Below are 20,164 nucleotides of genomic sequence, written 5' to 3' on the forward strand. Positions count from 1 at the left end.
CCCGGATCGGGGCCCGCCTGCCTCTGACCCCGCTTCCCCCCCCACCCTTTCCCCCTCGATTTCCCCCCACCCCCCTTCACTCACCCAGGCAGGAGGAGCCGCCGTCGCTTTCCCACAGGGTTCAGAACACCGGGGAAGACCGGAAGTGGCCCCTCTAGGGGGTCAGACTCGCTGGCCTTCCTTTCTTCCACCCAAGCGCCGCCCCTCCGTAGGCCGGAAGTGCAGAGCACAGCCCACCCCCTCTGCAAAACGGGCTTTGCATTCGCTGGTGGAGGGGGAGTCGCTGGGGGAGACCAGGGACATTTGGGGGGAGGGGCGGATCAACCCCCCACGCACCCCCCGCCCTTGCATTACCTGGGGCAAGAGGAGACGCTGCCCCCCTTCTCCCTCTCTCGTTCCCCCCCCAAGCAGGATGCGGCCCACCTGTGTCCCCCCCCCCGGCACAGACTCACCTGACACGGATCCGAGGGGGAGATTGGGGGTGGGCTAGCCTCGGAGGCCCCTTTCTGCTTGGAGGACTTTACCTGCACCTGGGAAAGGGAGAGCCCCTCCCCCCCTTAGACCCAAGCGAGAGAGGGTCTGGGGTGGAGGCGGGGGTGGAAATACAGCCCAGACCCTGGGGAGTTCAAGGGATCATTTGAATCCAGCTCCCACTGGATCTTGGGGTCCCCGAAGCCCCCTCCGTTTGCCCCCCCCCTGGGTCCCTGTGCATCCTGGTGCGGGAAACCCATGCGAGGCTCCTCCGGACACAACGCCTCGCTTCCAGGTCTGTCCCAGGTCCTGCGAGAGGTTTGTCTTGGGAGTTTGGCGCTAGGATTTCCAGACATGTATTGGCCCGGTCAGGAGTCGTAATCCAGAGCTGGGGGGTAGGGGGGTCTTCCTCTTCCCCAAATGCCTCGAGTCTTTCCCAGCAATCCCTTCTCTGTCTGGCTCAAGGGGTCAGGTGGGAGACTCCAACCCTGCACACAGAAAGCTAGAACGGCAAGGAGAAAGTTTGTGCCCACGGCCTCTGCCTGTGTGAATCAGGTCAAGAGAGTGATGGGGGGGGGGCATGTCTTATCTTCTTCCCGCCGGCACTGCTGACCCTGAAGAGAGCCTGCAAATCTGGTTCATAATCTCAGGGAGCCTTCTGTAGGGAGGGAGCAAGAAACAGCCCCCCCCTTGCTCATGTGCCAGGGAGGGTGTGGGTGAACTGGGGGTGGGAGGGAGCTCTTTTCCCAATTCATTACTCTCCCATCCTTTCTCTACACCTTGGGTCTTGCATAGCAGACCCTGGTCCTACATTTCTCCCCCCTCCCAAGAGCCCTGTCAGCTCACCAGACATCACTCAGCCGTTCCTGCAGCAGCCTGGAAACCCCAAACCTTCCTTCTGTAGGGCGGAAGGAGGAAACGCACAACCCCCGCCCCCAGTTGTGCCTCTCTCTTTCTTAAAGTATTCCAGGGTATTCTGCCCTCCCCATCAGAGCCGGAAAATAAACTGGTTTTAATTCTAATGCGGTCCGAGATTGAAACATTCTGACGTCTCCCGTGTAAGGAGGAATGTGGGGTCCCCCCCCCCACACACCCTGGCCTTGGGCATCACTTCCTCCCCCCCTGGAGAGCCTCGTCTGGCCCCCTCCGACCTCTTTGCTCTCTGCTGGGGTGTGTGTTATTTCAGACTGCCAGGGTTTTGTACCAGAGAAATCAAAGCTTGGGCTACCTGAGAGTGTTTGGTGCAAAAGCCTGGGTCAATGTGCCAGTATCCAAAAGGAGGAAAGGAGGAGCAAGAGCTAGGAAATTAACTTTCCTTGGGTACCAGTCTGGCATGAAAGCTTACAGATTTGCAGATGAGCATAACTCTCTGAGCTACAGAAGGGCTGCTAATTTTTGTGAGGGAAGGAACTGGGCAAGGATACATGGACAGGAGAAGCCACAGGAGATTGGGCTTCCATTAACAGATCTTTCTCAAGATACAGGTGGGGTGAAGCAGGAGGGAAGTCCTCAGAGGGCTTCATCACCAAGAGCTGAGGAGGAGAGGCAGATTCCTAGGGTGTCAAGTAGAAGCACAAAAGGAATCCCTCTGGTGATGTATGGTTTTGAGTCAAATGATGTCAATCATGTACAAATCAAAGAGCCTAAATGTTTTCAAGAGGTGATGTCATTTGAAAGAAAGGAAAAGGAGGTCTTGCTAGAAGCCATGCAGTCAGAGTTCGATTCTCTGAAAGAGAATAAGGTGTTCTCGATAAGAAGTAAACACATTACTATAAGGTACCAGAATGTCAGGGAAGCGGTTAACAATGGATTAATGGTTTTGAAACATTGTTCTTCAAATGTAAACATTGCTGATATCTTCACCAAGTGTTTGTCTGCTGAAAAGTTTGAACAGTTCAGGAGTAAATTGGGACTTGCTATGGCAGTCTAGGAGGAGTGCTGAGATTTCAGACTGCTCATAGCAAGCAAGTAGATCACTGTGATCCAGGTGACAGCCAGATGACAGCTGATGTCACATGACTGCTCAATGACTTGGCAGTAAATCTGGACTGAACTGGTTTATGCAGCAGGGTAAGACCTGGCCACTGGGCAGCTCACTGTTGACTGGCTGCTGGACAGGGCCAGATGTGTATATAATTTGTACAGTACTTGTATAGTTGTGGGTTGTGGATTTGTAGATGCCAAGCGGAGCACTCTGTCACTGTGAATAAAGAGCACTTAATTATATGTGCTGAGTCTGCTGTGTTCACTCATCTATTGAGCTGTATAGCACTTCTAACAACGCCAATAGGGTGTCATGGAGAATCGGTTCTTGTAGGTTATCCGGGCTGTGTGACCGTGGTCTTGGTATTTTCTTTCCTGACGTTTCGCCAGCAACTGTGGCAGGCATCTTCAGAGGAGTAACACTGAAGGACAGTGTCTCTCAGTGTCAAGGGTGTAGGAAGAGTAATATATAGTCAGAAGGGGTTGGGTTTGAGCTGAGTCATTGTCCTGCAATGTAGGGTTTTGGCCTGTAGGTGGCACTGGCACACCACGTCACCATAAGGCCTTGGGGCAGTCAGGTGATGTTGGCACACCACACCACCGGTGACGCTGGCAAACCACGCCACCTTGGAGACTGCCTTTGTGTTTAGAGGGTTTAAAACAAAGAAAAGGCTTCTTCTCCTTGTACCTCTTTGCAACATTGTACAAATAGCTGTACAAGCTATCCTAGCACTGAACTCTGCTGCTTGGTTGCCTTGGTTACTCAGTGAGGTTACTTATTTACAATTGCTTTAAATAAAGAACAGCTCTTGAAATGAGAGGTCTGCTTCTTACACTGAATCCCTTGTCTTCATTCTTCCAATTCCCACATCTGGTGACCCCGACGTGCTCCACGCTCCACTGGACCCCGCTTATCACGACTGGAAAAGTCTTTGAGTACTCGCAGCTACGGCTCCCTGGTAAGTATGGGTGAAACATTAACTACAGAACAGGTAAAGCATGCTAATGAACTTCGTCAATTGGTAAGGCAGTGTGGCGGAGATTCAGTGTCAGTAACGGATCTCAAAGATCTCCTTCGGGAGATTGATTGTCAGTGTCCCTGGTATCCCCAGGAAGGCACTTTCAAACCAGGGGACTGGGAAAAAATAGGAAGGGAATTGAAGGGTGAGCCCCGTGCACCAGTGCAATTTATTCTTGCCTGGCAAAAGGTTTATCGAGCTGTCTGCACGCTGGCGCCAGCAGACAACATGCTCTTGAAACCTGCTACGGAGGTAATACCGCCCCCCTATCCGGCTCTCCTCCCTGCAGCCCCGTCTTCGGCTCACCTACCTCCTTCTCCCGCTTGCCCACCACCTCAATCGAAGGTGGCATTGGCAGTCCAGGCGGCCCGCTGTAATGGGGACCTGGATCTTTCCGAAGAGTGGGAGGGGGAAGCACCTGCATTTTTCCCCTTGACACGGACTGAGCCAGACGCTCAGGGGAACATTGCGCTGCAATGGGCTCCTCTGCCTTATTCGCTTCTTCGAGAGTTGAATAAGGCAGTAAAGGAGAACGGCCTCCAGTCAACCTATTTTCAAGGCATGATTGAGGGGCTTTGTACTGGTTATAGTATGTTACCTAGAGATTGGAAAGATCTGATGCGAATGATTCTTAGTCCCTCGAAGTATATGGTCTGGGATAGTGAGTATCGTGCTGCAGCCCAGCTCGGTGCCACTGCTGACATCACTGCTGATCAGACTTATGGGTCCGGGCAGTTTGAGCCGCTGCAAATACAAGTACATCTTACAGACGCCCACCTTGCAGGTGCTAGTGCCTGTGTTCGTCGAGCTCTTCGACAGGTCCCGACTACTGGGACGCCTAGTAAATCTTTCTCTGCCATTAAACAAGGTCCCAATGGGTCATATGCAGGTTTTGTGGATCAGCTTAAGAATGCCATCTCCCGTCAGCTGGACAATCCCACAGCACAAACTGAACTGCTTTGAAAACTTGCATATGAAAATGCTAATGGAGATTGTAAAAAGATCCTACAACAAATTGTCCGTAGACCAGGTTACACCCTTGCTGAAATGCTTCAAGCCTGTGCCGAAGTTGGTACCAAAACATATGAAATGAATCTTCTGGCCGCCGCCCTTCGAGGGAGGGGCGGAGCACGCCCCCGCCCAACCGGGAACTGTTTTAACTGCCAAAAGCCCGGTCACTTTCGGAGTGCCGCGCCCCCGGTGGGGGAGCCTACCGAGGGGGCGGTGCTACCACTCCTGCTGCTAAGGTGAACAGACCCTCGCAAAAATGCCCAAAATGCAACAAAGGCTACCATTGGGCCAATCAATGTCGCTCCACTTCTGGCCCTTCGTCGATTCAGGGAAACTGACTCCCGGGCGTCGCTCCAGCCCTGGTCCAAAGGAGTCGTTTGGCTTTCGGCTATATGTTGCACAAGCAGTGCAGCAAACCCTCCCTGGGGAGGTTGCCCTCGTTTCCATGCGTGCTGAGGCTCCTCCTGGCACGTACTTGGCCCTACCTACCTGTGCATCCCAGCAACAGGGGATCAACGTGCAACCAGACAAGGTTGTGGTCCAGGACAATTTACCTGTTGTTTTGCAGTGTTGGAGCGCTCTCCCTTTAGATTTAAAGGAAGGTGCTTCCTGTGCGCACCTTGTCCCGCTCCCGCACTCGGAGGTGGACAAGGGGGATTTTTCTTCTGATTCCTTACAGATTGCCTTGGTCACTGAGAACATCTGGCATCAGAAACCAATTCGTGAGTATAAGGTTCAAGGTAAAAAATTAAAAGGTCTCCTTGATACTGGTGCTGATGTTTCTGTAACCACCCCTCATGATTGGGACCCCTCCTGGTCTCTAGAACGTTCATCTGCTGTCTGGGGGGTGGAGGGTTCCACTCCGGCACAGCAGAGCGCTCGGCCTCTCCTTGTCACCACCATAACTGACCAGCAGGTGGGGTATGTAACTCCAATTGTCGTCCCACTTAAGGTCAATCTTTGGGGATGAGACCTTTTGTCTCATTTAGGGGCTACTTTAGTCACTAATGACTAAGCCTCGTGTCCTTGCTTTGTCATGGCTTTCGACAGAATATGTGTGGATTGACCAATGGCCGCTGCCTGGTGAAAAATTGGAAGCTTTGCAACTCCTAGTTGCAGAGCAACTACGACAGGGTCATTTGGTTCCTTCCACCAGTCCCTACAATACCCCAGTGTTCGTCATCAAAAAGAAATCTGGCAAATGGCGTTTATTGCATGATTTGCGTGCCATCAATAAAATAATTGAACCTATGGGTGCCCTACAGTGTGGCTTGCCCAACCCGAACATGATCCCTCGTAATTGGGAAATGGCTATCATTGACCTTGCAGATTGCTTCTTCACAATTCCATTACAGCCTCAGGATCAAAAATATTTTGCCTTCACTGTCCCAACCTTAAACAACCCACTAAACGGTTTCAATGGTGTGTCCTCCCCCAGGGTATGCTAAATCCCCCTACCCTGTGCCAGCTTTTTGTGGCCCAGGCCCTCGGCCCTTTTCGAAAACGGTTTCCCCATTGTCGAGATTTGCACTATATGGATGATATTGCGATAGCAGCTCCACAGTTACCTGCTAACTGGCAAAAGGAGCTTGCAGCTGATCTTGCCATGTTTGGCCTTGTGATTGCCCCGGAAAAAATTCAGCTCTCAGCCTCTTTCAAGTATTTGGGTCACAAGGTCCTTTCTGCATACGCTGCCCCTTGTTTTCCGACATTAACACTGCCCCCTGTCATTACCTATGTTCAGCTGCAACAGCATTTGGGTAGCATAAATTGGATTCGTCCGTATTACAAAATTACGACAGATGATATGGCACTGCTCTTTTCGGCCTTAAAACGAGGCCGGGATCCTGCTGATCTCATCACCCTCTCTGCTGCCGAGCTTCAGGTGCTCCAGCTGTTGAGAGAGCGCATGACACAGCGGTGGGTAGATAGACAACTGCCTGATTGTCCTCCGCTTTTGGCTATCTGGAGGCCTCAACGGCAGTGCTGTGCCATTCTCTATCAGCAAAAGGAGGGTGAAGTGGCCATCGTGGAGTGGCTGTACCTTGCTCATGCGGCAGGTGCAACCATCTCTACGGTTCCTATGATGATTGCCCGCCTACTCACCAGAGGTCGTCTGCGTTGTAAGGCTCTGTTTGGTTCTGAGCCGCATAGCGTTGTTGTTCCCTTTACTGCTCTTACCTGGGAGCAGACACTGGCCCAAGATGATCAGCTTCAAATGGCCATGGCAGGATTTTATGGCCAGGTGCTTTTCCACTTGCCCCGAGATCCCCGAATCCAAATACAGGCCCAGCTTCCTTTACCGATGCATAGCATCCTTTCCATTACCCCTGTCACTGGGATCACCCTTTTTACAGATGGCTCCCCCTCTCGGGGAGTTGTCACATGGCAAGATTCCACAGGCCAGTGGAACAGTCGTTTTACACCTCCCCAGCAGTCACCACAACGTTCTGAGCTGGTGGCTGCTGTTCTTGCCATTGGTCTTTTTCCCCATGATGCAGTCAATCTCATTTCCGACAGTTTGTATGTTTGTAATGTTATTTCTCAGGTTGAAGGAAGCTACGTGTCCCCTTCCTGTGATGACAATCTACTAGCTCTGTTCATTGCTTTGCGCTCTCAATTAGCGCAGCGTACAGGGTTACTGTTTGTTGCTCATATTTGCAATCATCAGCCCTTTCCTGGCATTATCTCTGAAGGAAATGCACGGGCTGATTCCCTTGTTTCCTATGCTGTTCTCTCTCCCATTGAGAGTCATGCCATGCATCACCAAAACGCCAAAGCCTTGGCAAAGCAATTTCATTTGCCCCTTGCGGAAGCCTCTGCTATCATTCACCAATGTCCTCAATGCTCTGGGCAGGCTTCTTTTCCTTCCACTGGTGTAAACCCACGTGGTTTCGGGGCCAATCAAGTGTGGCAAATGGATGTTACTCAGTTTCCTCCATTTGCTCCCTGGAAATGTCTCCATGTGGTTGTGGATACCTATTCTGGCTATCTGTTTGCTTCTCCCCAAAAAGGGGAGAAAGTAAAGCACGTCTGCACCCATTTAATTCATGCCTTCTCGGTTATGGGTGTACCAACTACACTTAAAACGGACAATGGCCCTGCCTATTGTTCCTCCACATTCGCTGCCTTTTGTACTCGCTGGCAACTCAAACATACGTTTGGCATTCCATACAATTCCACTGGTCAAGCCATCGTTGAACGTGCCAACGGCACTCTCAAACGGATGCTTGAAAAAACGAAAAAACAAGGGGGAGTTGGCCTCTCCCTCTTGGACAAGGAGGGCCTATTAGCTCAGGCTCTCTTTACGCTCAACCATCTTAACCTGCTCTCTTTTAATTCAAAATTTGTTACTAGGACTCAGCGGCATTTCCAGGCCGACGAGCCGCTGCCACAGCCCCTGGTGCGGTACCGCCGTCTGCCCGACCCCCACTGGCACGGGCCGGTGCCTCTCATCACGTGGGGCCGGGGCTACGCTGCTGTCCAAACGCCTACCGGACCTCTGTGGGTGCCTGCGCGGTGTGTTCGCCCTGATCTTCATGGCATGGCACCAGGGTCTCTCCAACCCAATTCCTCAATTCAACCCTCAGTTGGTGGACTCTGAGCATATGGCCGAGAGGCGTCGTGGTCGTCGCAGACCAAACCCTCCAATAACCTGGGGGGCCCTCAAAAGCTTGTCTGATCAAGCCCAACAGGAGTTGGCTAAGCAAAATTTGCCTGTAACCCCAGAGAACTTCCTAGCTGCTGTTTTTGCTCAGCTGACTGTGAATTCAGTCATGGTCATGTTGTGTTTTTGCCTTTTAGGTTCTGGGGTGCAGGGGGTCAAGCATGAGTTCTCTGCACCAAATTTGTGGGTTCGTCATGCTGCTTACATGTTTGCTTTTCATGGGAAAAACGTCTCTCTGATCTATGAACCTCCTCTATCTGCTTCTACTGTGTCTTTTTTGCCTACTCCCTTTAATTCTCCTGAATTGGTTCTTTCTGAATTACAACACTTGAACCACTTGATGCTGTTTGCGTCCATTACTGACTCTCACTGGAACAGTACTCCTTTTCACAGGTTTCGGTTTCATCGTTATCTACCTGGGTTGTGTTTTTGTTGCTATGCTAGCAATCCTCAGTTTTCTCACTGGACCTATAAAGCTGCTGCTGATCAGATGTGGGGGACTCACGCAGTCAATTACACTGCTTGTTCCGACCGTTTCTACCTTTGGGGTACCTTTAACTCCTCCTTTCAACCCAATCTCACTCTCATGAACACCACCACACAACAGCTGTATCACACTTTACCGATGTTTTCTCCAAATGCTTCCCTGCTAACGTCTGGAAGCATTTGTGGCAATTGGCTCATCCGAGATCCCAACCTTTGGTTCTTTTGGGGTTCGGGGTGGGCCACCAACTATCATCCAGGAAAATATCAGTGTGCAGCTCTCGGGTATCTTACATTACCAGTCCAGGTCCTGGATGCCTCTGGGACACAAGTGGCCAATCACAGAGTGAGACGTGCCGCAGCGGCTCCCCTTGGCCCTGGGTGTTCAGATGAGGTAATTGTGGACACTCAACTCAGTAGGGGAAGCGAATGGGGTCGCGGCATAAGCGCTGGTCTTACTGGACTTTTAACTCTGGGGAGCTACCCAGGGATCATTGCCCAGGAAAACCGCCATTCCATCTTGGGCCTCACTTGTAGGTTAGAAAAGACTGTCAATGCTACAAGCCGCTTGATTCAAGACTTGCAGCATGAAATTTCTGACTTGCATCAAATCACCTTACAGCATCGCTTTGCCTTAGATTTTCTCCTGACTCGGCAAGGTGGGTTTTGTAAAATTGTTGGTCAGGCAGGTTGTAAAGTCACATTCCATGACCTTAACAAAACCATTGAAGACGAGCTGGAGAAATTGCGTCATATGCTCACTAACAATGTTGTTACTTCTGGAGCTCCTGGTCTTTTTGATTGGTTGACCAGTTGGCTACCCGACTTCGGGTGGTTGCGAGCGTCTTTTTTAGCATTACTTGGACTCATTGCTGGTTTTATTACATTGGGATGTTTTGTACAATGCCTTCCTAATCTTTATAATATGTGTTCCTTCTCTAGAGAGCATTTTCAGCGCCGTGCTATGTATTATGCTTATCACCAGCTTAAAACAAAAAAGGGGGAGATGTAGGGTTTTGGCCTGTAGGTGGCGCTGGCACACCATGTCACCATACGGCCTTGGGGCAGTCAGGTGATGTTGGCACACCACACCACCGGTGACGCTAGCAAACCACGCCACCTTGGAGACTGCCTTTGTGTTTAGAGGGTTTAAAACAAAGAAAAGGTTTCTTCTCCTTGTACCTCTTTGCAACATTGTACAAATAGCTGTACAAGCTATCCTAGCACTGAACTCTGCTGCTTGGTTGCCTTGGTTACTCAGTGAGGTTACTTATTTACAATTGCTTTAAATAAAGAACAGCTCTTGAAACGAGAGGTCTGCTTCCTACACTGAATCCCTTGTCTTCATTCTTCCAATTCCCACACTGCAAAGTATTAAAGGTAATGTGCTAATCATTGTCCTGTAAGTATCAAGATAATGTGCTAATGAGGGAGTGGTATGTTAAGGTGAAACTATTGTATCCTGAAGTGATCTGTTAACATGTGGAATCTAAAGCTAATCCGCATGGCTATTGTGGACTGAAGTCTTTGTTAGTCTAGAGGTTTTCAGGACAGGAAGCCAAGCCTTCAGACTAGAAAAGACTTCAGTCCACAATAGCCATGCAGATTAGCTTTAGATTCCACATGTTAACAGATCACTTCAGGATACAATTAAAATTAAGACTGTGAAACATCAGCTTAACTTGGCGGTAATGGAAGAAATGAATAAAAACCTGAAGTATGCGAAACAGAGATATTTTGAATATGCAAATCGACCAGGAAAACTTCTAGCTAGTCAATTGAGGGATTCCAGGCAGAAGGAGATAAGAAGTAAAAACTCCAAAAGGACCGGTTCATACCACAACTGATATACAGAAAGAATTGGAATTATTTTATACCAGATTGTACCAAAAAGACTCTATTTCAGAAAAAAAAGGACAAATATTTGAAAACAGTAAACATCAACAAGTTAACCTCCGAGCAATATAAAGTAATGGATGCTTTAATCACTACAACAGAGATAGAAGAAGCAATATCTAGACAAAAGATAGATAAAACCCCAGGCCCAGATGGAATTACTGCCCTATTTTTTAAACTGTTTAAAGTTGACTTGAAAACTCCCTTTTTGAAGGTATGCAATACAATTTTAGATACGGGTCAAGCTCCAGAGATCTGGTCACATGCTTTCATATCGCTGATTCATAAAGCTGGAAAGGATCCAGAAAGAGTAACCAATTATAGGCCAATTTCCTTATTGAATGTGGATTATAAAATATATGCCTCTATACTATCCAACCGATTAAAGCAATTTATAACAACCTTGGTACATGAAGATCAAGCGGGCTTTGTAACTGGACGACAGATAAAAAGACAATTTGAGGATACTACTAGATGCAATGGAATATTATGAACAAAACAATCAACACAAAGTGGCTTTTGTCTTTTTGGATGCAGAAAAAGCCCTTGATATGGTTTCGTGGGAGTTCATGAAAAAAGTCTTGGAAAAGATAAACTTTGGAGTTAGATTCCGAACAGGAATCGACGCTATATACAATGTGCAAAAAGCCAAGATATTAGTGAATGAATCAATATCAGGTAATTGTGAAATACAACAAGGAACTAGACAAGGTTGTCCACTTTCTCCCTTGCTTTTTATCTTCTTTGGAAACTCTATGTAGCAGGATTCGAGATACGGAGGCAATACACGGCTTAAAAGTAAATAAACAAGAATTTAAACTGAGAGCTTTTGCAGATGACCTATTACTTATTTTAAATGACCCAAATCAGTCTATAAATAGTTTGATGGAACTATTGAAACATTATAGTGAAGTCTCTGAATTCAAGATTAACCAAGATAAAACTCAGATACTATTCAAGAATTGGTTCTTGTAGGTTATCCGGGCTGTGTGACCGTGGTTTTGGTATTTTCTGTCCTGACGTTTCGCCAGCAGCTGTGGCAGGCATCTTCAGAGGAGTAACACTGAAGGACAGTGTCTCTCAGTGTCAAGTGTGTAGGAAGAGTAATATATAGTCAGAAAGGGGTTGGGTTTGAGCTGAATCATTGTCCTGCAAAAAGTATCACAGGTAATGTGCTAATCGTTGTCATGCAGATTAGCTTTGTGTGAAATCCAAAGATTTGGATTCAAAGATTTGGATCCAAAGATTTGGAAATGCAGATTAGCTTTGTGTGAAATCCAAAGCGTGGCTATTGTGGAATGTAGTCTGTTAGTCTGGAGACGTTAGTCTCCAGGCTAACAGACTACAATCCACGTTAGTCTCCAGACTAACAAAGTCTGCAATCCACAATAGCCATGCAGATTTGCTTTGGATTTCACACATTAACAGATCACTTCAGGATACAATGGTTCCATATTAACATACCACACCCTCATTAGCACATTATCTTGATACTTACAAGACAATGATTAGCACATTACCTGTGATACTTTTTGCAGGACAATGATTCAGCTCAAACCCTACCCCTTTCTGACTGTATATTACTCTTCATACACACTTGACACTGAGAGACACTGTCCTTCAGCGTTACTCCTCTGAAGATGCCTGCCACAGCTGCTGGCAAAACGTGAGGAAAGAAAATACCAAGACCACAGTCACACAGCCCGGATAACCTACAAGAACCAATGAATTCTGACCGTGAAAGCCTTCGACAATATTCTGTTCAAGAATCTTTCGAAAGAAGAACAAAAGGATGTTATGAGTATTTCTAAATGGGAGAAAACAAACAAAGTACAATACGTGGGTATTTGGATTACAAATAAGAGCAAAGATTTCATAATCAACAATTATACTAAACTATGGGAACTGATTAAAAAAGACATGGTTTTGTGGTCCAACAAAAATATCTCCTTTCTGGGTCATATTTCAGCAATACAAATGAATGTTTTACCAAGACTGTTGTTTTTATTTCAGAATCTACCTATAATTACACAAACAAAATACTTTGATATTTGGAGGAAAGACTTGTTGAATTTTATTTGGCAAGGGAAGAAATCTAGAATTGCGTATAAATACTTGGTTGACTAAAGAGAGAGGAGGCTTTTCTCTTCCAAATTATATGCAGAAGCATCGGCTTTAGTATGGCTAAAAGACTGCATACAAGTAAAGAATACACGTCTGCTGGATTTGGAAGGCTTTAATAATAGATTCGGGTGGCATCATTACTTATGGTATGACAAACTTAAAAATCACATGGCATTTCAACATCATATTGTAAAATCATCTTTAATAAAAACTTGGCTAAGATATAAACATTTACTAGAAATTAGAACACCGTTATGGATCTCCACACAGGAAATGTTAACGCTGCGACCATGAAGACCATCCCAATTTATAACTTATCAGGATCTCCTAACTTGGGATGGAAAAAATGTGCCCTAAAAGACCATGAAGACTTTAAAGAACATCTAACTTGGTTTCAATATCACCAAATAAAATCTGTATATATACAGGATATGACGATAGGCTTCCTTAAAGATAAATCAACTTTTCAACAAGCCCTTCTGGAAAATAATGACCACTTAATCTCAAAGATGTATAAGATGCTACTAGTCTTATATACAGAACAAAAACAGATTAAACCTACGATGATAACCTGGGCACAGACTTTAGGTCACAATATCCCTTTGAATAGTTGGGACTTTGGTCAAGAGACATGAAACATCTTTTCTCACAGTCACTTAGAGAGAACATATATAAAATGATTTATAGATGGTACCTGACACCAAAAAAACTAGCTAAAATGTACAGCACAATGTCACCAAAATGCTGGAAATGTCAGAAGGAAATTGGTTCCTTTCATCATATATGGTGGCTCTGTGAAAAAGCCAAAAACTTTTGGGATTTGATATATAATGAACTAAGATTAATTATGCAACAAAATATCCCTAAAACACCGGAAATGATGTTATTAAGTATAATACCAGAACCTATTTTGACGAAACAAACATTTTTCATATATGCCACCACTGCAGCATGACTGGTATATGCCGCTAAATGGAAAATGTCTGAAATACCAGACAAAATGGACTGGATTAATAAAATGTTTGAACTAGCAGAAATGGCAAAACTTACTGCTTTAGTGAATCAAAAAGAAAATGAACACAACACTTCGCCGGAAGTCCAATGGTGAAGGGCACTTTGGTGGGTGGTAGGTTATGACGCATTATAGACCACTGGTTTTCTTTTTAAAGAATAGATAGCAATCATTAATGTACTAGTTTAGGTCTTAATACTGCATTGTACTTTTTTTTCTTTTCTCTTTGGTTATGTTTGTATTATTTAGTTTTTTATTTCATTATTTGTATTATATGCATATATTATATTTTTTTTGTTTTTTTTTGTATTCTTTATTAAAAATTCAATAAAAAATTAAAAAAAAGAAAAGAAAATGAAGAATTTGAGAGAGAATGGGAGGCATGGACGATATATTGTAAAAATGAACTCAATATGGGAAAAGTTAAAGGATATGTCTTAATCTAATTCAATTTATGTAGAAAAGATGAAACAGTTAATAGTTAAAGTATAGAATATGATGATTAGATTACCGTAATGATTAAATGAAACAAATATAAAGAATTAGAAATTAAATACAAAGGGGATTGTAGAGATATTAAAAGGATAGAGGTGGGAAGGGGGAAAGTCAAAATAAAGCTAACATCTATGAGAATGATTAGATAGAAATTGTTTATATTATGTAATTTTTGACGAGTTTTAATGAGAAAATAAAAAAAATTATATAAAAAAAGAAATTAAATCAAAAGAGTTTCCGTCTAGACATTGGGAAGAATTTTCTAACAGTTAGAGGAGTTCCTCAGTGGAACAGGCTTCCTTGGGAGGTGGTAAGCGCCCCTTCCCTGAAGATTTTTAACCAGAGGCTAGATGGCCATCTGTCAGCAATGCTGATTCTATGACCTTAGGTAGATCATGAGAGGGAGGGCATCCTGGCCATCTTCTGGGCATGGAGATGGGGGTCACTAGGGGTGTGGACGGGAGGTACTTGTCAATTTCCTGCATTGTGAAGGGTAGGACTAAATGACCCCTATGGTCCCTTGCAGCTCTATGATTCTGTGACCCTGGTAGTCCCTTCCAACCCCCTGACTCTATGATTGCACTGCTGATCCTGAAGAGAGCCTGCAAATCCGGTTCATAATCTCAGGGAGCCTTCTGTAGGGAGGGAGCAGGAAACATGCCCCCCCCCCGCTCATGTGCCAGGGAGGGTGTGGGTGAACTGGGGGTGGGAGGGGAGCTCTTTTCCCAATTCATTACTCCCCCATCCTTTCTCTACACCTTGGGTCTTGCATAGCAGACCCTGGCCCTACATTTCTCCCTCCTCCAAAGAGCCCCTTTCAGCTCACCAGAGGCCACCCAGCCATTCCTGCAGCAGCCTAGAAACCCCAAACCTTCCTTCTGTAGGGAGGAAGGAGGAAACGCACAACACACACACACCCAGTTTTGCCCCTCTCTATTTCTTAAAAATATTCCAGGGTTTTCTGCCCTACCCATCAGAGCCGGAAAATAAACTGGTTTTAATTCTAATGCGGTCCGAGATTGAAACATTCTGACGTCTCCCATGTAGGGAGGAATGTGGTGTGTCCCCCCCACACACACACCCTTGGGCATCACTTCCCACCCCTCCGGAGAGCCTCGTCTGGCCCCCTCCGACCTCTTTGCTCTCTGCTGAAAGGGGGTCATGGATAATGTTTTACTAATTTGAACGCGCCTCATTTCCAAACAAGTTAGATGCCAGGAGTCATTTAGAGGATGGTGCCAGGTTGTTTTCTCTTGCCCCAGAAGGTCAGACCAGAACCAACGGGTTGAAATTAAATCTAAAGAGTTTCCGTCTAGACATTAGGAAAAATTGTCTAACAGTTAGAGCGGTTCCTCAGTGGAACAGGCTTCCTCGGGAGGTGGCAAGCGCCCCTTCCCTGAAGATTTTTAACCAGAGGATAGATGGCCATCTGTCAGCAATGCTGATTCTATGACCTTAGGTAGATCATGAGAGGGAGGGCATCTTGGCCATCTTCTGGGCATGGAGTAGGGGGTCACTGGGAGTGTGGAGGGGAGGTACTTGTGAATTTCCTGCATTGTGCATGGGGTAGGACTAGATGACCCCTATGGTCCCTTGCAGCTCTATGATTCTGTGACCCTGGTAGTCCCTTCCAACCCCCTGACTCTATGATTGCACTGCTGATCCTGAAGAGAGCCTGCAAATCCGGTTCATAATCTCAGGGAGCCTTCTGTAGGGAGGGAGCAGGAAACATGCCCCCCCCGCTCATGTGCCAGGGAGGGTGTGGGTGAACTGGGGGTGGGAGGGGAGCTCTTTTCCCAATTCATTACTCCCCCATCCTTTCTCTACACCTTGGGTCTTGCATAGCAGACCCTGGCCCTACATTTCTCCCTCCTCCAAAGAGCCCCTTTCAGCTCACCAGAGGCCACCCAGCCATTCCTGCAGCAGCCTAGAAACCCCAAACCTTCCTTCTGTAGGGAGGAAGGAGGAAACGCACAACACACACACACCCAGTTTTGCCCCTTTCTATTTCTTAAAAATATTCCAGGGTTTTCTGCCCTACCCATCAGAGCCGGAAAATAAACTGGTTTTAATTCTAATGCGGTCCGAGATTGAAACATTCTGACGTCTCCCATGTAGGGAGGAATGTGGTGTGTCCCCCCCACACACACACCCTTGGGCATCACTTCCCACCCCTCCGGAGAGCCTCGTCTGGCCCCCTCCGACCTCTTTGCTCTCTGCTGAAAGGGGGTCATGGATAATGTTTTACTAATTTGAACGCGCCTCATTTCCAAACAAGTTAGATGCCAGGAGTCATTTAGAGGATGGTGCCAGGTTGTTTTCTCTTGCCCCAGAAGGTCAGACCAGAACCAACGGGTTGAAATTAAATCTAAAGAGTTTCCGTCTAGACATTAGGAAAAATTGTCTAACAGTTAGAGCGGTTCCTCAGTGGAACAGGCTTCCTCGGGAGGTGGCAAGCGCCCCTTCCCTGAAGATTTTTAACCAGAGGATAGATGGCCATCTGTCAGCAATGCTGATTCTATGACCTTAGGTAGATCATGAGAGGGAGGGCATCTTGGCCATCTTCTGGGCATGGAGTAGGGTGTCACTGGGAGTGTGGAGGGGAGGTACTTGTGAATTTCCTGCATTGTGCATGGGGTAGGACTAGATGACCCCTATGGTCCCTTGCAGCTCTATGATTCTGTGACCCTGGTAGTCCCTTCCAACCCCCTGACTCTATGATTGCACTGCTGATCCTGAAGAGAGCCTGCAAATCCGGTTCATAATCTCAGGGAGCCTTCTGTAGGGAGGGAGCAGGAAACATGCCCCCCCCGCTCATGTGCCAGGGAGGGTGTGGGTGAACTGGGGGTGGGAGGGGAGCTCTTTTCCCAATTCATTACTCCCCCATCCTTTCTCTACACCTTGGGTCTTGCATAGCAGACCCTGGCCCTACATTTCTCCCCCTCCCAAGAGCCCCTTTCAGCTCACCAGAGGCCACCCAGCTTTTCCTGCAGCAGCCTAGAAACCCCAAACCTTCCTTCTGTAGGGTGGGAGGAGGAAACGAACAACAACACCACCCCGGTTGTGCCCCCCTCTCTCTTAAAAGCATTCCAGGGTATTCTGCCCTCCCTATCAGAGCCGGAAAATAAACTGGTTTTTAATTCTAATGCGGTCCGAGATTGAAACATTCTGACGTCTCCTGTGTAGGGAGGAATGTGGGGTCCCCCCTCCCCCACACACACACCCTCCCTCGGTCATTGCTTCCCCCCCCCCAGGGGAGCCTCGTCTGGTCCCCTCCGACCCCTTTGCTCTCTGCTCCTGGGGGATTTTGAAGTGTAAGGATGTGTCACTGGCCACCAAGACTAGATTAGATCATGCCATCGTATTCCCTATTACTATGTATGGGTGTGAAAGCTGGACAGCAAAGAAAGCTGATAGGAAGAAAATAGATTCCTCTGAAATGTGGTGTCGGAGGAGAGGGTTGCGGATTCCGTGGACTGCCCAAAAAACAAATCAGTGGGTTATAGATCAAATCGAGCCTGAACTGACCCTAAAAGCTGAAATGACTAAACTGAGGCTATCATATTTTGGTCACGTCATGGAAAAGACCGTCATGCTAGGAAAAGTTGAGGGCAGCAGGAAAAGAGGAAGACCCAACAAGAGATGGACTGACTCAATAAAGGAAGCCACAGCCATCAATTTGCAAGATCTGACATTTTGGTGGACTTTGATTCATAGGGTTTGCGTGAGTCGGAAGCGACTTGACGGCACTTAACACACACACACCTGGGGGAGGGGGGGTCATGGAGAATGTTTGGCTAATTCGAGGTCTTTTTTTTTTTTAACTGTATATGAATGGCATATCCGACAGTTTCAGTTACTGTAGATTATTCTCCAGTTTCAATTCTGTGACCGACATGAATGTGCGTGTTTTTTCCCCAGTGGCATCTGCCGCATCTAATAAATGAACCTGAATCTCCGCTCGGGGCTTTCGCCCTCCGGAACCAACACGGGTGTCCTCTGCAGACTCGCCCCCCCCGTCTGAACGGAGCCTCATTTCCCAACACGCTGCAGGCCAGGAGGCACTTATTCCTCCCCCCACCCCCCAGATTCCTTCGCCTTGGAGAGAACCTGCCCGGGGGGGGGGGGTCTGACTCCAAACACTCCCCCCTCCTCCCGCAATCCAGCCCCCTCCTCACCCTGCTTTTCCTTGAGTCACCCCCCCCCCACGGACTCACAACCCGCCCCACCACCACCAGAGGACCCCCCACACATACACCCCGCAGGCTCTCCGCTCCCCCCCCCAACCCCTGGAAATCTTGATCACTCCCAAAGGCCTCCGCAATGCAGGGGAGGGGGCTGCATCTCCCTCCCCTCCCCCCCCCGCCTTATGCAGAGAGGGGGGAGGAAAGAGGAGAGCCAGGCCGAGCAGGACTCCCCCACCCCCGGGCTTTTCGGTGTGTGTGTGTGTGGGGGGGTCTTCCTCCCTCTCCCGGATCGGGGCCCGCCTGCCTCTGACCCCGCTTCCCCCCCACCCCCACCCCCCACTTTCCCCCCACTCCCACCCCCCACTTTCCCCTCACCCCCAACCCCACCCCCCACTTTCCCCTCACCCCCAACCCCCACTTTCCCCTCACCCCCAACCCCCACTTTCCCCCCCACCCCCACCCCCCCACTTTCCCCCTCAGTTCCCCCCACCCCCCTTCACTCACCCAGGCAGGAGGAGCCGCCGTCGCTTTCCCACAGGGTTCAGAACACCGGGGAAGACCGGAAGTGGCCCCTCTAGGGTGTCAGCCTCGCTGGCCTTCCTTTCTTCCACCCAAGCGCCGCCCCTCCGTAGGCCGGAAGTGCAGAGCACAGCCCACCCCCTCTGCAAAACGGGCTTTGCATTCGCTGGGGGAGGGAGGGGGAGCAGCTGGGGGAGACCAGGGACATTTGGGGGGAGGGGCGGATCAAACCCCCCACCCCCCCGCCCTTGCATTACCTGGGGCAAGAGGAGACGCTGCCCCCCCTTCTCCCTCTCTCGTTCCCCCCCCCAAGAAGGATGCGGCCCACCTGTGTCCCGCCCCCCCCCCGGCACAGACTCACCGGGCACGGATCCGGAGGGGGAGATTGGGGGTGGGCTAGCCTCGGAGGCCCCTTTCTGCTTGGGGGGCTTTCCCTGCACCTGGGAAAGGGAGAGCCCCTCCCCTGCCCCCCCCCACCTTAGACCCAAGCGAGAGAGGGTCTGGGGTGGAGGCGGGGGTGGAAATAAGAGCCCAGACACTACTAGAGAGTTCAAGGACGCCTCTGGTCCGTTTAGGGATCATTTGAATCCAGCTCCCACTGGATCTTGGGGTCCCCGAAGTGATCCCTTCTCTGTCTCCCCACGCCCAAAGACGATGCAAAGCCCCTCTAGCAATAATGCAGGGTCCAGTATAACCCCGAGGCTGTTAACTGTGCCAGCAAGGGTCAGCTGAACCCCAACAAAAGAGGGCAGCCTAACATCCTTCCAGACCTCCACCTTCCCAAGCAGCATTTTTTTCTGTCTTTCCTGGACTTAGATTCTGTTGGTTTACACTTGGGAACTGAACCACAGGCGCCAGGCAGCAATTTAGGATCTAAGAACATAAGATCTCTACTGCATCACCAGGAGAGTTGGGGAGGGATGCATAGAGCTGGGTATCCTCAGCATATTGATGTCAACCAACCCCAGACTGCAAATGATTTGGCCTCAGGGCTTCACATAAAGGTCGACAAGCATGGGGCACAGGATTGGGGCCTGTGGGACCTCCACAGGATGGATAGAAGACAAGAAGGATTTCATACCCTGCTTTTCTCTACCTTAAAGGAGACCCAAAGGGATTTGCCATCCTTTCCTCTCCCCACAACAGGCACCTGGTGGGGCTGAGAGGGGTCACCCAGCGCCCTTCCTGTGGAGGAGAGAGGAATCAACCCCGGTTCTCTCCAGGAGAGGTGCCACCACTCTTGACCACCCCACCGTGCTGTGGCAGGTCCCACACTGATACCGGTCTCCAGGGACCA

The sequence above is a fragment of the Euleptes europaea genome, chromosome 1 (assembly GCF_029931775.1).
Source record: "Euleptes europaea isolate rEulEur1 chromosome 1, rEulEur1.hap1, whole genome shotgun sequence".
Taxonomy (NCBI): Eukaryota; Metazoa; Chordata; class Lepidosauria; order Squamata; family Sphaerodactylidae; genus Euleptes; species Euleptes europaea.